A 15,805-nucleotide genomic window follows, 5' to 3' on the forward strand; every position below is an offset into this window, starting at 1 on the left:
GCAGCTAGTCTCATATTACCACCACATGGCAGGAGGGAGGGAGAGTGGCTTAGAATTCCAGCCTTGTGTTGACAGGCAGAGGAAACTGCAGCTGAGAGCTCTGTATGTGTAATGTAAGTAATAAGGAGTCCTTCCTCTTTCCTGACAGTAGATATTATTCTGTATCTGCACTGTGTGACATGGAGTGATAATGTTATCTGTAAAATCCCTCATTCTACATTCTCACATTTGCGTGAAATGTCCATGTGCTGCCAGATTTTTTTATCGGGATGGTACACGGGATCGTAGAGTTTTATAGGTCCATTCACATGTGAGCAGGTCGTGGGATGCAACGACGGACAGGAGCCAGAGCAAGGGTAAACAGATTTATTAACACGGGGATTGCTCCTTGCGGGGAGATAAATCGGGGTTTAAACAGGGGGAAAAGAACCAGTATGAGGGCAGATTAGAGTAATAACGGGAAGAGTTAAAGCAACTGTTCATGAGAGACTAAACTTATCAGTCTGACTTCATAGCTGTAGAGTCCTAGAACCCATCGGTGGTGCCTACGCAAACGGCGTGTGAAGATCCCGGGGTAGTCCTGAAGAAGTTGAAGATCCGGTTCCTAACGGTGGCGACGAGTCCTTGCTGTCTTGAATGGGTCCTGGATCTAGATTCTCCATATGGGATTAAGGATAGTCTATGATGCTGCCTGTACATGGTTCAGCTTGGCAGAACACTATGGGTGAGGTAGGAAACAGTTCTATGCAAGTCACCTTGTCTGTCTCAGGTGGCACACGCACAGCAAAAACCGGCCCGGAGCGTCTGGCACATTCGGATGCAGGAGCCAGCAGGCACAATACAGGTCTCTGCTCAAAGTCACTATCCTTGACAGTTGGGGTTCTATAGCGCGTACCTGCGCTGTCTCATTGCTTGGAGGATCGAGTACCAAACTTCTCCTGCTGCACGCTCTGTCTTCCCGCCAAGTCTCTCCCCTTCTTCCCACGTGCACAGCCTTTTATCCCCAACTTGCCCCCTGCTGAGCAGTGCAAAGGTCCGTCCAGGTCAGAAAGCTTTCCCCCGGGCAACAATGGTGACAGCCACGGCAGTTCCAGAACCGGCACAAGAAAGATACCCCCGGTCCAGTCCATCTTCTTACACTCCCCCTCTCCTTTTGCTCATCATTCCATGGGCGAGTGTTCTTGTCCTCAATCTGTTGCCAAATAAATTGATCTTGGTTGTATTGGTTGAGGGGTACTCCAGCTGTTGTCCGTTCAGAGTGCCATAAGTCAGAAGGAGTAGCAGAGTCGAGTTGGGTAGTCAAGTCAGGTAGTACAGATGTTTCCAATGGGATAGTCTTATCAGGAACTTCAAGCTCTTGTCCCTCCATCAGGACTGCAGGTGGTTGTTCAGGGACTTCCTCTTCTTCACCATCAGCGAAGTCTGGAGGAAGTATCTCAGGAGCGTCTTGTACTTCCTCCACCTGGTCAGGATCTCTTGACAAACAGGGGCATAGCATGTTCCGGTGTACTATTCGAGTAGAAGCGTTCTCTTCCCCTTCTGGTTGAATTTCGTAGACGGGCCCTTCCGAATTGATGCTCCGCTTCACCCGATACAGGTTTTTCTCCCACCTGTACTCCAAGTTATCTTGAGGATGTTTATCTAGAACCAACACCCAGTCCAATGGTGGCATCCGTGGGTAGTTCTCCTCTGGGTCCAGATCCATCAAGGTAAGCTCTCTTTCTGGATGACTGAACAGCAGAATATATATGGGGTGTAACTGGTGGTCCGATGTATTCGGTTGCTGTACACCCACACTAACTCAGCTATATACTCAGGCCACTTGGCCTTTCGGTCTTCTTCCAGTGTCTTCAACATCTGTATCAGGATGCGGTTGCATCTTTTGCAGGCCACATTTCCTTGAAGGTGGTAAGGCGTTGTCCGAGATTTTTCTATCTGGTACAGACGGTGCAATTCTTCCATCACTTTCCCCAGGAAACAGGCACCTTAATTGGAATGAATGCATTTTGGGCAGCCGTACACCTGAATGAAATGTTTGCAAATGGCATGTGCAGCAGATTCAGCTGACTGGTCTCGTGTCAGGGTCACAACTGCAAACTTCGTGAAGTGGTCCGTCATTACTAAACAATGTTAATACCCTTGGTGGGTGGGCCTATTGTCAAATAGCCTATCATCAGTACTTCCAGGGGAGCCGAGGTCATGATGGTCTGTGTGGGAGCTCGCTGTTCTGGAGGTTTCGCTAGTTTGCAGCTTCTACATAGCCGACAGGTCTCTTCCACCACCGCCTTCTGCCGGGGATGATACACTAATCTTTGTAGCCATTGAAAGGTCTTCTCCTGACCAAAGTGAGCTCCTCTGTCATGCGCTTTGGGCGCCACTTTAGATAGCAGTGCCTCCGGGATTAACAACTGCCAGGTAACACCCAGCTCTCGCTGAAGTTGGATCTTCCGATACAGCAATCCATTTCTTATTTGAAGCCTTTCCCACTGCCAAAGGATCTGTAGAGTTCCCGGAGACTGGGCATCACTCTCTCTCTGACTGGGGAGTTCTTTTAATGTCATCCTCTGTCTCATTTGAACAGCACAGCACCATGTCCATGCAGGCTTCCATCAGCGTGGAAAATAAATGGTTGTGAGAAGTCGGCATAGGCTAGCACTGGCGCTTCCGTCAAGGCCACCTTCAGATCTCTGAATGCTTTCTCCTGACGTTCTCCCCATGAAATGGTTCTATTCTTTACACCAGACAGTATCCCCTTCAGAAGCTCTAGCAGTGGGTTCACTATGTGGGTAAAGTTCTTCAGGAGGCGCCGATAATGTCCAGTAAGCCCCAAGAAAGCCCGTACATTCTTCATGGTCTGTGGAGTAGGCCAGTCCTGTACTACAGCAATCTTCTCTCAGGACAGTCTCACCCCTTCAGCAAAAACGACATGTTCCAAGTACTCAATTTGGATGTGAAATAGATGACACTTCTGTGGCTTCACTTTCAAGCCGTACCTTTGAAGGCGGCTCAACACCTGTTCCAATTTTTGGAGATGTTCCTCGAACGAGGGGGCATATACGATGATATCGTCCAAATAGATTAGCGTGGACTTGAAGTTCAAGTCACCTAAACACCTCTCCATTAATCGCTGAAATGTCCCAGGTGCATTGGCCAGGCTGAACGGCATTCGGTTGAATTCGTCTAGACCCATGGGAAGTATAAAGGCTGTCTTGGCTCGGTCCTGCTCTGACATCGGCACTTGCCAATAGCCACTGACCAGATCCAACTATGAGAAGTATTTCTCGCTTCCCAGGGCAGATAAGAACTCTTCAATCCTTGGTAACGGATAGGAATCTCGCACAGTTCAGGCATTGAGTTTGCGGTAGCCCACACTAAAGTTCCATCTTTCTTTCACACCAGTACGATGGGAACAGCCTACGGGCTCTGACTCTCTCGGATAACCCCATTCTGTAGCATCTGGGTCAGCATTCCTTTTACCTCTTGGTACATCTGCGGCAGAATTTGGCAGTACCGTTCTCTTATGGGTGCGGTGTTCCCAGTCAGAGTCTCGTGTGTGATTGCTGTAGTGCACCCGATGTCATCCTCATGGCATGCTAACACATCCTGATATCGCCCTAACAGAGCTTCCACCTGCTGGACTTGTGGCGTAAGTTCTGCCAGTTCGCCCTGCATTTGTCCCTCCCACAGGTGTTGTGGCTCTGGTGTTAATGAGGTATCCACAGCCACGGTCCAAGGATCTCCCTGTTTTACTGTCAACTGCACGGCCTGTGGTGGTATTAGTTCTTCTGCATGCTCAGGATTTGTGCTACTTCACTTCTGGGAGCGTGATATTGCTTTTTCCCAAATTAGTACAATGCCCTGGGACCGTCCCGTCATATGCAGTGGCAACCAGGAGCCCTGGAGGTAGTTGCTCCACAATGGCTGGCTCTATTTGTATCTCGACTCCTTCCAGAGGGGTACAAGCCCGGACGGGCAGGGTAAGAACGGTCTGTCCCGGTGGCAAGACAAGACGAGTGGAGGCTGGAACAATCACTTTTCCCAACATCTTTCCGCCACTGGAAGTCTCTTGGGCTTGAGCCACACGGATTAGCTGCTGAAACACTCCTTTGGGGAGTGTGAGGGCTCTACTATTTCAGGAGCACATTTGGGGAATCGTTAATGAGGAGACTTCCGAATTCTTTCAGCATGTTCATCCCCAGAGGGATAGCGTGTCCTTTACCTGCGTCTCCAGCGGTCAGGACCACTCCCTTTCTACCTAGATCTTTACCGCGGGCAGTTATTTGCATCCAGACTACCCCTGCGACCGGGATGGGCAAGGGATTGGCAGCCATCAACTTTATTACTGAACCCCACTCAGGCCGCATTGCCTCTGGAGAGTTAGACGGGTAGTGTGGCGAGCACTCTTGCTGACATCCGAGGTGCTGGTGAAGTGCGATGGCACTCCCCTTAATAGAGTAATATCACCGCACACTCTTGATAGATTCTTGTGGAGACTTTATTATACAGAGGTAGATGCGGTGATAACACAATTCAGGAATAAGGAATTGGTGCAGGGATAGAGAAAATGGCGAGGTGACAAGAACAGAACGTTTCCACCCTCATAGGGTCTTATTCATATAGTCGCTGTACAAGAACAAAACAAGGTATGAGAGATCAATTCCATAATAAAATTGAAAACAAAAACCCAAATAAATAAAATATAAGTATATACATGGTAAAAACAATAAGCTTACAAGATTACGAGAAACAAAATGATGATTCACAGCATAATTGCAGTCATTGTATAGATCTGGAAAACGTCACATATAGGTCTGGAATAAGCCATAGAAGCCATCAAATATCATCCCAAGGCAAGACATGGCAATCCTTTAGAGGGAAAAGGGGTGCAAGAGACAATATCTGGATAAGCATGACTGGATATGTGTGAATATAGGGGAATTAGCCCCAATTGACCGTGCCATAAATATATGGTAGGGTGTATGCCATTATTCTAAGATGTACCCATTAAATGTGATGCTGAGTTGGAAACGATAGAGCCCATATTACCTGTTGGCAAAGTTCACTGAATGGTGTAAAGGATATCCTGCTTGCAAAAGGACACCTGTTGTAGGAAAGGGGATTTAGTACTAATGGGGCAATAAACAGAGTGATAAGTGCCAAGAGTCACGGGGCCGTGGATTACCTGGGTCCAGGGTCCGTCCGGCGCACCTGCGCCTTGGATTGTAGGCTGCAATGTGCAGTATGGAGGCATTGGTGGCTATAAAGTGTGCTGAAGCGGCCACCTGACAAGCAATGTGCAGGTGCGTTCGCACCCCCGGAGATGATGTCTCTGAGGGGCAGCGCAATCACCAAAAAGAGGCTTGGATCACAATGACCAGAATGAGGCTTGGAACACAATGGGAGAAAAACAAAAGGAGAATGCAGCATATGAACAGTGGTATAACCATTAAAGTGTAATCCACGGATACTAGTGTCCAGGTGCAGTTGTTTTGTCAAATAGAACCGATCAGGGTAACCAGTCAGATAAATTAGAGGCATCCAATGCCCATGTTGTTGGTAATGATATAAGAGTATGTGGTGAAATGGGGTAGGAACAAGGGGGACCATGGGAAGGGGTAGAGACAAAACAAGGGGAGAAGGGAAGGGAAAGGAGGGGGAGGGAAAAAGGGGGGAAACGTGAAAGGGGAACTCACCTGAATGGAGGGGTCCAAGGTAATATGGGTAAAGGCTCGCTACTTTGTCTGTGAAGAAAAGGAGAAATTAGATCAAAAAATCAAGTTCGCGGTTCAGACCCTTGGGGGAAAGTATCTGTAGGTCGCCTCTAAAGCAGGAGTCATGGGGTGCATCCTCATCATCCCCCTGATGCACACAGTCCAGCTCCATAGCATAGTATTGTTCCCAGTAAACTTGGGTGGGTTGCTTAACATGGCCCCCAGGGATATACTGGACCTAGGGCTCACCCCAACTGCTTGGTCTGCCACTTCCGTGTTGTTGGACTGCATCTTGCTGACTACACCAAGTGTGAGCAGGTCGCGGGAGGCAGTGACGGACAGGAGGCAGAGCAAGGGTTAACAGATTTATTAGCATGGGGATTGCTCCTCACAGGGAGATAGCGTGTAAATCGGAGTTTAAATAGGGGGAAAAGAAGCAGTATGAGGGCAGGTTAGATTAATAACGGGAAGAGTTAAAGCAAAGAGTCCTAGAGCCAGTCAGTGGCGCCAATGCAAACGGTGCGTGACGATCCCGGGGGTAGTCCTGAAGAAGTTGAAGATTCAGTTCCTAATGGTGGAGACTAGTCCTCGCTGTCTCAAACAGGGTGCTGGATCTGGATTCTCCATGTGGTGTGAAGAATAGTCTATGATGCTGCCTGTATGTGGTTCAGCGTGGCAGAACACTATGGGTGAGGTAGGAAACAGTTCTATGCAAGTCACCTTGTCTGTCTCAGGTGGCTCACGCGCAGCAAAAACCGGCCCGGAGCATCTGACACTTGTGGATGCAGGAGTCAGCGGGCACAATGCAGGTCTCTGCTCGAAGTCATTATCCTTGACAGTCGGGGGTGTATAGCGCGGGACTGCGCTGTCTCATTGCTCGGAGGATCGAGCACCAAACTTCCCCTGCTCCGTGTGCTGTCTTCCTGCAAGTCTCTCCTCTTCTTCCCACATGCACCACCTTTTATCCCCAACATGTCCCCTGCTGACCAGTGCAAAGGTCCATCCAGGTCAGAAAGCTTTCCCCCGGGGCAATAATGGTGTCAGCCCTGACAGTTCCGGAGCCGACGCAAGAAAGGTACCCTCGGTCCGGTCCATCTTCTTACACACACATGCAGGAAACCTACGGAGAATGAGATCCGTGAGGGTCCGAGAATGTCCTGTGCTGATCAGATTTTGAGGATCAGAATAGGACATGCTCAATGCATCTGTAAAAGTGGGCAGCACACCAACACTGCACACGGATACAGGGATGTAGCCTTATTATGTATAGCACAGTCCCTTAGTATATAGTGTACTCACTTATCATGTATAGCACAGTCCCTTAGTATATAGTGTACTCACGTATTATGTGTAAATAAATAACTTACTGATAGGGGTTTGTTATAAGTCTCCAAAAATAATGGAAGCAATGGAGAATATCCTCATAAAGCAAATACATGAAGCTGCGACCCAAGGAGAAGTCATTATTTTGGGGGACTTTTCAACTACCCTGAGATACATTGGGGAACAGAAACCTGCAGTTCCAGCAAAGGTGATCGCATACCTCCCAACTTTTGAAGATGGGAAAGAGGGACAAAGTTTATGGCACGCAACGCGGCAAATTTTAGGCCACACCTCTGACCACACCCATTCATAATTAGTCACACCCATATCCACGTCCCAACCACACCCATTTAGCACTGCTGATCACACTGTTTCATATACTATAATTATAAACAAAAAATATGGCCACACAGTGCTCCATACTGTATAATGGCCACACATGATGCTCCATACTGTATAATGACCGCACATGATGCTCCATACTGTATAATGACCGCACATGATGCTCCATACTGTATAATGACCGCACATGATGCTCCATACTGTATAATGGCCACACATGATGCTCCATACTGTATAATGACCGCACATGATGCTCCATACTGTATAATGACCGCACATGATGCTCCATACTGTATAATGGCCCCACATGATGCTCCATACTGTATAATGGCCACACATGATGCTCCATACTGTATAATGACTGCACATGATGCCCCATACTGTATAATTACTGCACATGATGCTCCATACCATATAATGACCGCACATGATGCTCCATACCGCATAATGACCACACATGATGCTCCATACTGTATAATGGCCACACATGATGCTCCATACTGTATAATGGCCCCACATGATGCTCAATACTGTATAATGGCCACACATGATGCTCCATACTGTATAATGACTGCACATGATGCTCCATACTGTATAATGACTGCACATGATGCTCCATACTGTATAATGACTGCCATGATGCTCCATACTGTATAATGACCGCACATGATGCCCCATACTGTATAATGACTGCACATGATGCTCCATACTGTATAATGACCGCACATGATGCTCCATACTGTATAATGACCGCACATGATGCTCCATACTGTATAATGGCCGCACATGATGCCCCATACTGTATAATGACTGCACATGATGCTCCATACTGTATAATGACCGCACATGACGCTCCATACTGTATAATGACTGCCATGATGCTCCATACTGTATAATGACCGCACATGATGCTCCATACTGTATAACGACTGCACATGATGCTCCATACTGTATAATGACTGCACATGATGCTCCATACTGTATAATGACCGCACATGATGCTCCATACTGTATAATGACCACACATGATGCTGCATACTGTATACTGGCTGCACATGATGCTCCATACTGTATAATGACCGCACATGATGCTCCATACTGTATAATGACCGCACATGATGCTCCATACTGTAATGACCGCACATGATGCTCCATACTGCATAATGACCCCACATGATGCTCAATACTGTATAATGACCACACATGATGCTCCATACTGTATATTGGCCGCACATGATGCTCCATACTGTATATTGGCCGCACATGATGCTCCATACCATATAATGGCCACACATAGCTACTCCTACACACGCGGCTGCGCTCCGTACACCTAGTACACAATCAGCTCTGCTCCATACACCTCGTACACATTTAGCTCCATACACCTCATACACACACGGCTCCGCTCCGTACACCTCATACACACACGGCTCCGCTCCGTACACCTCGTACACACACACACACACAGCTCCACTCCATACACCTCATACACACACACGGCTCCGCTCCATACACCTCGTACACACACAGCTCCGCTCCATACACCTCGTACACACGGCTCCGCTCCATACACCTCGTACACACTCGGCTCCGCTCCATACACCTCATACACACACGGCTCCGCTCCATACACCTCATACACACACGGCTCCGCTTCATACACCTCGCACACACACGGCTCCGCTCCATACACCTCGTGTACACACGGCTCCGCTCCATACACCTCGTACACACACGGCTCCGCTCCATACACCTCGTACACACACGGCTCCGCTCCATACACCTCGTACACACACGGCTCCGCTCCATACACCTCGTGCACATGGCTCCGCTCCATACACCTCGCACACACGGCTCCGCTCCATACACCTCATACACACACGGCTCCGCTCCATACACCTCGTACACACACATGGCCCTTCTCCATACACCTCATACACACATGGCTCTGCTACATCCACACTGGACACCTCCTGACCCCACACAAGGCATTACTTACCTCATCCTGCGGCTGCAGCACCATGTGGCAAGTTGGCAATCAGCACAGCAGCCGAGTCCTGCAATCCACGGAGGTCCCGATCATGTGACCCCTGACTCCTCCCCTCCTGTGACCTCATCACAGGTCCTGTGCGCAGAAAGCAGGCAGCCATATGGAAGGGTAAGGGCCCGGGGCATGGCTTTACACAAGGGGGCGTGTCGGTCCTGCTGTCTGCGGGAAGCAGAGCATCCCATGCTGGACAGCAGGGCAAAGGCTCAAAACCGGGACGGTCCCGCACAATGAGGGATGGTTGGGAGCTATGTGATCGGTGTCTGATAACTATGGGAGACAATTACCTCTGACAACTGGTTCAGGACCCAACAAGGAGGGGGGCACTGCTAGACCTAATATTAACCAACAGGCCAGACCGCATAGCAAATATAAGGGTTGAGGGTCACTTGGGGAATAGTGATCACAAAATAATAAGTTTTCATGTATCCTTTAATAAGATGGGTAGTAGAGGGGTGACAGGGACACTAAACTTCAGGAGGGCAAATTTCCAACGGATGAGAGAGGATCTTGGTGCAATTAACTGGGACGATATCCTGAGACATAAAAATACACAAAGAAAATGGGAGACGTTTATTAGCATCCTGGATAGGACCTGTGCACAGTATATACCGTATGGGAATAAACATACTAGAAATAGGAGGAAACCAATATGGCTAAATAGAGCTGTAAGGGGCGCAATAAGGGACAAAAAGAAAGCATTTAGAGAATTAAAGGAAGTAGGTAGTGAGGAGGCATTAAATAAATACAGAAAATTACATCAATTCTGTAACAAGCAAATATCTTGGGCCCGGGCCAGAGTAGGATCCTGGAGCTGAGCTGTCCCGAACTTACCAGGGGACACTTCCAGCACGGGGATAGGTTGGGTCTCCTCGACCTCTCTTGCCAATACCTCTAGGGGAAACCTATCGGGGGTTACACTCTAGGTTGGCGACCCCTACAGCAGGTATCACTGACTTGGGATCTTCGGGTTCCGCTCCCGGAATAACATTTACGTTTGGAGGGTTAACCCTGGTCTCCCACAGGGACTACAGCAGGGGCAAGTATCTTCACAACACAGTCCTATAAGGAAGGGTCTTCACCACTCTCACCGCATGTTTTATTTCTCCACATGGTGTGGAAAAAGTAACCTCTGCGGTCGGGTACTCTCGGAGTTCCCCATGTATATACACCACCCCCACTTTCCATCTATTGGGGTTGTCCCCGGCAACAAGTGACACATGGACCAGAGTCACTAAGCTCCTCGAGTCCAAGAGAGCATCCGTTTAGTACCCGCTGACGAGTACTGGCCCTGTTGGGGTTTTCTGCCTGTAGTGCCTGCAGCTGCGGTTCAGACTGACTGGGCGCACATAGAGACTGCGCATAAACCCGCTGTCCATAGGTTCTACAGTCAGGGGCAGTTGGCAGCCACATATCCGGGCCATTGACAATGCCAACACCTAAAATGGGCGGCACGACTGGACCTCGATTCCATTTTAAGGGAAACGGGACGTTTGTCACCATCACTTTGGGGTACCCCCTCCATGACCCTCTGTTGGGGCTCGGTTCTGATTAGCCCCAACAGAGGGTCATGGACTTTCCCCAGGCTCCTGGGCTGGCGGGGCCCGTCCTTATAACTGTAGCAGAGCAGAGTCCCATATAAAGTCCTGAGTGGCTGTATACCGCTCTATCTGGCAGACGCGGTACTGAATAAGGTGCGCGTCTCTGACTGGGGAGCACCTAGATAGAGCAGCACGGAAAGGTTGTCAGTGCCAGTTCCCCCCTAGCATCACTCCCCTTTAGTGATGCACTAATTGGAAGACCCCCAGCCGGCCAGTGGTCACTGGAGGGGAGGGGTCCTACGGCCACTCCTACAGGGGTTAAATCCAGGTGTCCGGCCGGGAACTTCCTCTTTTCCTCCCGGCGGACACCTGGAAGCTTTTGTCTGTACCCCTGCAATAATGTCGGACCCCCTGGTTGAGGCCCTGCTGAAGGGAGCAGCACAGAAAGGTGAGCACTGGCTTCAGGCCATTTTTACCAGGGTCAGGGCTCAACTTTCTGTCCCCTCTCCTCCCCCCCTGCTCACAATCCCCTCACCCGGTCCATTTCCCCTGCACCTCCAGGTCCCTGCGTGTCCGGCTCGCCCCCGACCGGCACCCCAGCTGCGGGTCGCTGTGTGCCGGGGGTCCGGAGAGCGGAGCTGCCCAGTGTCCTACGCCAGAGCCCCTCTCTGTACCGCAGCGGTCTGCCCGGATTCCTACGCCGGAGCCACTCTCGGCATCGCAGCGGTCCGGGGCCCTCCCTGCTGCGGGTGTGCAGGCGACTGCCCGGAGGAGGCGGGGTCGGGCTGGGCGACGCACCCGCCGTAAAAATGTTCACAGTCCCCCGGCGGAGGGGGCGGCGGGTCGCGCCGGTACGCGTGCGGCGCCACCACTTTCCCCCGCAGCGTGGAGGTGCAGCGCCGGGCGGCTAGAGGCATCGCCCCATTCCCCGACCGCTCCGGTGATGCTGCGGGCGGTGCAGGGGGAAGGGCGGACCGCCCGCTTACTCCGCGCCCCAGAGCGGGCTCCAGGTCGGGGAGGGGGCGGCCTCGCCGCCTCGCAGCTGCCGGCGACGTCCGGCTCCCTCCTCGGGCTCGGTCCGTCGCTCCGAGCAAGCTCCGCCCACATACTTCCGGTCCCCGCCCACACACTTCCGGTCACCGCATCAAAGCGCTGAAAACAGCGCTAGCTAGCCAGTCCTCCATTACCTTCCCTGCGGGCACATATATGCCGCCCGCAGGAGTAGCCTGGAGACTGGCATTAACGCCACACGGTCTCCAGAGCGCGCTGATCGGTCGCACCAGACCGATCAGCGCGCTGATTGTTTACCTGGCCTTACCTCCAGCCTACCCCCGGCAGACGCAGCACTGATGCCTGCTCGGGGGTATCAGGGGTCAGGCCGCGGAGGTTACAGCGCAGCTGAAGAGCGCATTGTTCGGTCCAAAAGAACCGAGCAAGGCGCTCAACAGCTGCACAGCGGGAATCACTGCGAAAGATCAGTAAACGCACCAAACACGGACATATTTACACCTCCCCCCACTGCCCAAAATCCTAATAAACAGTATACGTTTACCGCCGCCCTGTCAAATTCCAGCAACGGGATAGAATACGGTTACCTCCTAACCCCCACACACACACACACACTCCTAAGTAGCACTACGGAACCGTACACTGCCATTAATCCCCCTTGTAATAATGTTAGAACCCCCCCCATTACACCGCTGAGCAACGGTGGACGAAGGCGTAGACGCCAAACGTCCTCCCAATCCTCCTCGGACAACTCCTATCACCATTCGCGCTACCCCTCTAAACACCCCTCCCGTCACCGTCGCAGACACAGCTCCCATAGGAGCCGCCGCAGACCGCGGGCCTCAGGATGGCTGTCATCAGCAACATCCGAGGGGTCCGAAGTATCGCAGAGCCCGGATAGAAGTCGCGCACGTGGCAAATCCTCTAAATCACGGGCACCATCTAGGGCTTTCAGCCGGGGAGCACAATCCCCCGCGGCTTCCAGCCACAACAACCACCACGCAGTCGCTGAAGACAGAGCCATCAATCCGCCACTACGTGGTAGTAATCGGGCTCCAACGCACGATACTCAGCATCAGTCCCTCGCTGTAGCGGGAGCCAGAGTTTCCCCGTCCTGCGACATCACCCTGTCATCATCTGCGGGGGGTCCTCCAGGATCGGAGTACACTCGTCCAGAGTCACACAGCGGTGAGTGTTCCAAGGGTGGCAAGGAAATGTTACAAGAAATGGAGCTAACCTCAGCGGTAAAGGAGTCAATCCTACAACTATCACACTCTAGCGAACAAGTGGTGAACAATACAGCACCACAATCCGCTAATCTACACAAAGACGCCTTCTTCTGCGGGATCAGCCTGCTAGGCGCACATATAGATCAGGAAACTAGACAGAAAATCTGGAGCAACGATTATGTGGACATATGGTCGCTGATATCAGCGGACCAACAAACAGTGGATAAAGCCAACGATAGGAATTTCGATAGGGGGAGATCAAAAAATTGCATTAGCCATGAATAATTGGCTCCAGGCCTTCGCAGTATTGGGCTGTATTATGGGCCAGAAACATCCGGAACGCTGCTCCGAATTGTTATATATCAGGACACGATATATAGTTCGTACAAGTCGCACGGCGGTTCAGCCTGGCGTCTGTACGACAAGGAGTTCCGCAGGCGTCTGGCCCTACAGCCCGATCTAGGCTGGGGGGTTAAAGCAACAGACGTATGGTTGGCCCCCTGGCTAAAGCTCTACCCCAATAAGAAAGCGGGTTTTTATTCCCTTTAGGCTAACAAGAACACCAACCCTATCCGATAACCTAATACCGGCTCGCGAATTTCCCCAAATGCTTAGACAAAAAATTGAAAATGAGGTAGAACTGGGTAGAATAGCAGGCCCCCTTTAAGTCGCTCCCCTTCAAAACCATTAAAATATCATCACTAGGCATACCAAAAATGAAACCCTGTAGTTACCGCCTAATCCATCATTTATCTCACCCAAAGGGCGGTTCGGTTAACGCTGCAATTTCACCAGAAGAAGCTTCCGTATCATACGCGTCTTTCGATAAGGCAGTAGAATTAGTCCGGGCAGCTGGACCCGGCGTCCTGCTAGCCAAATCCGACATAGAATCGGCATTCCATTTACTACCCGCACACCCCGAATGTTTCCTGGGCTGCAAAGAGGACCTACATTACTAATTCGACATGTGCCTCCCGATGGGATGTTCCATCTCATGTCACTATTTTGAGCTATTCAGCACCTTCCTAGATTGGGTAGTTCGGTGCGAGACGGGCAGTAAATCCCTAATTCATTACCTCGACGATTTCCTGTTCGTCGGCCCCAGAAATTCTAATCTCTGCTCCCGATTTACTAGAAAAATTCAAATATATCGCACACAAATTCGGCGTGCCATTGTCACCAGAGAAAACGGAGGGACCATGTAATGCGTTGCCCCTTTTTGGGCATCGAAATAGATACCAATTCGATGGTTTTCCGATTACCAGAGGATAAAATACTTAAAAACCCAGCAAATGTTGAAAGGCTTTCGTGAAGTAAACAAGGTAACCCTACAGCAAATGCAGGCATTATTGGGCCTACTGACGTTCGCCTGTCGCGTAATGCCGGTCGGCAGAGCATTCTCACGCAGACTTTCTTTGGCAACAAAAGGCGCTTCGCAGCCCGGCCATAGAATTAGGCTCACTCGTTCGCTAAAAGCCGTTCTGTTAGTATGGCAGACGTCCTGCAATCGTACAACGGTTACACGTGCGTCATGGATAGAGAGATCACATGCTAGGAATTAGTGCTGACAATAGGGTGGAACAAAACAGAGGGTTTTGCAGCAATCTACAAAAACCAATGGTGCAAATCTGATTGGCCAGGGAAATGGACGACAACAAAGTGGGGGCAAGACCCGGCCCTATGGGAATTGTTTGCGGTTGTAACGGCATTGGAGTTATGGGCCGATCAGTTGAGAAACATGAACATTCATTTCCAAAAAAAAAAAAAAAAATGGGAAAGCAGCAAAGAGATTAAATCACATGTCTTCTTCATCCTTTCCCATACTCGCTCTTTTGCGCCAGCTAGCGCTGATATGCCTAGAAAACAATATTTGGTGTAGAGCCACCGTGGTGGCGGAAGTTGACGATAATATCATTAGCCCACTGTTAGTTTCCAATTGGCAGGCTTTCAGAATCCAGCAGCCCAACGCGCAACCGCGGGGTATTCTGTGTCCACTGTCCCTGTGGGACACAGTGGCCAATCATTGATGCCCTTATTCCGGGCCTCCGTTTCCCCAGCTACCGGGCTAGTGTATGGTAAGGCTTGGGAGGAGTGGTGCTCACTAAGTCAGGGTAGGCCAGTTGACGAAAGCGTCGGAACACGAAGCGCGGTGACGGATGAGGGAAGGCAGGGCCTCGAGGACCTCGGCACAACGGAAATTATTAACGGGACTAGCATTTTTTCTTTCAATTATTGGGATGGGTAGACGTAACTAAGTCCTTCTGCATAAGACAAGCCATAAAAGGTTGGAAAAGGCTTCAGCCAAGAATGTCGCCGCCCCATTTCTCTGAGACTGTTGCAGGACCTGATTGCGATATCCCCGTCAGTCTGCTCATCGCAATATGAGGCGGCCCTCATACCGGCAGCTTTTGCGACCGTCTTTTTCGGAGCACTGCGTATTAGTGAATTGCTACCGCGGTCAAAAAACACGTCGGAAGGAGGCCTAATTAATGAGGACATAGTTATATACAGCGACGCCCTGCGCATCAGGGTTTGAAAATCCAAATGCGATCCCACCGGTAGGGGCACATGGGTCCCGGTTAACTCTACAGAGGGCTCAGCTTG

At 50.5% G+C, this 15,805-nt stretch overlaps 1 protein-coding gene across 1 annotated transcript in view; it reads right to left on the reverse strand.

Moving 5' to 3' along the window:
* LOC143774147 (cornifelin homolog) overlaps positions 1-15,805 on the reverse strand; it is a 66,574-nt gene that overhangs the window by 18,561 nt on the left and 32,208 nt on the right. The window contains exon 2 of the mRNA XM_077261483.1: positions 5,694-5,741. The gene's annotated coding sequence lies outside the window, so the exon portion shown is untranslated. The remainder of the gene's footprint in view (positions 1-5,693; positions 5,742-15,805) is intronic.

This window comes from Ranitomeya variabilis, chromosome 5 (genome assembly GCF_051348905.1).
Source record: "Ranitomeya variabilis isolate aRanVar5 chromosome 5, aRanVar5.hap1, whole genome shotgun sequence".
Taxonomy (NCBI): domain Eukaryota; kingdom Metazoa; phylum Chordata; class Amphibia; order Anura; family Dendrobatidae; genus Ranitomeya; species Ranitomeya variabilis.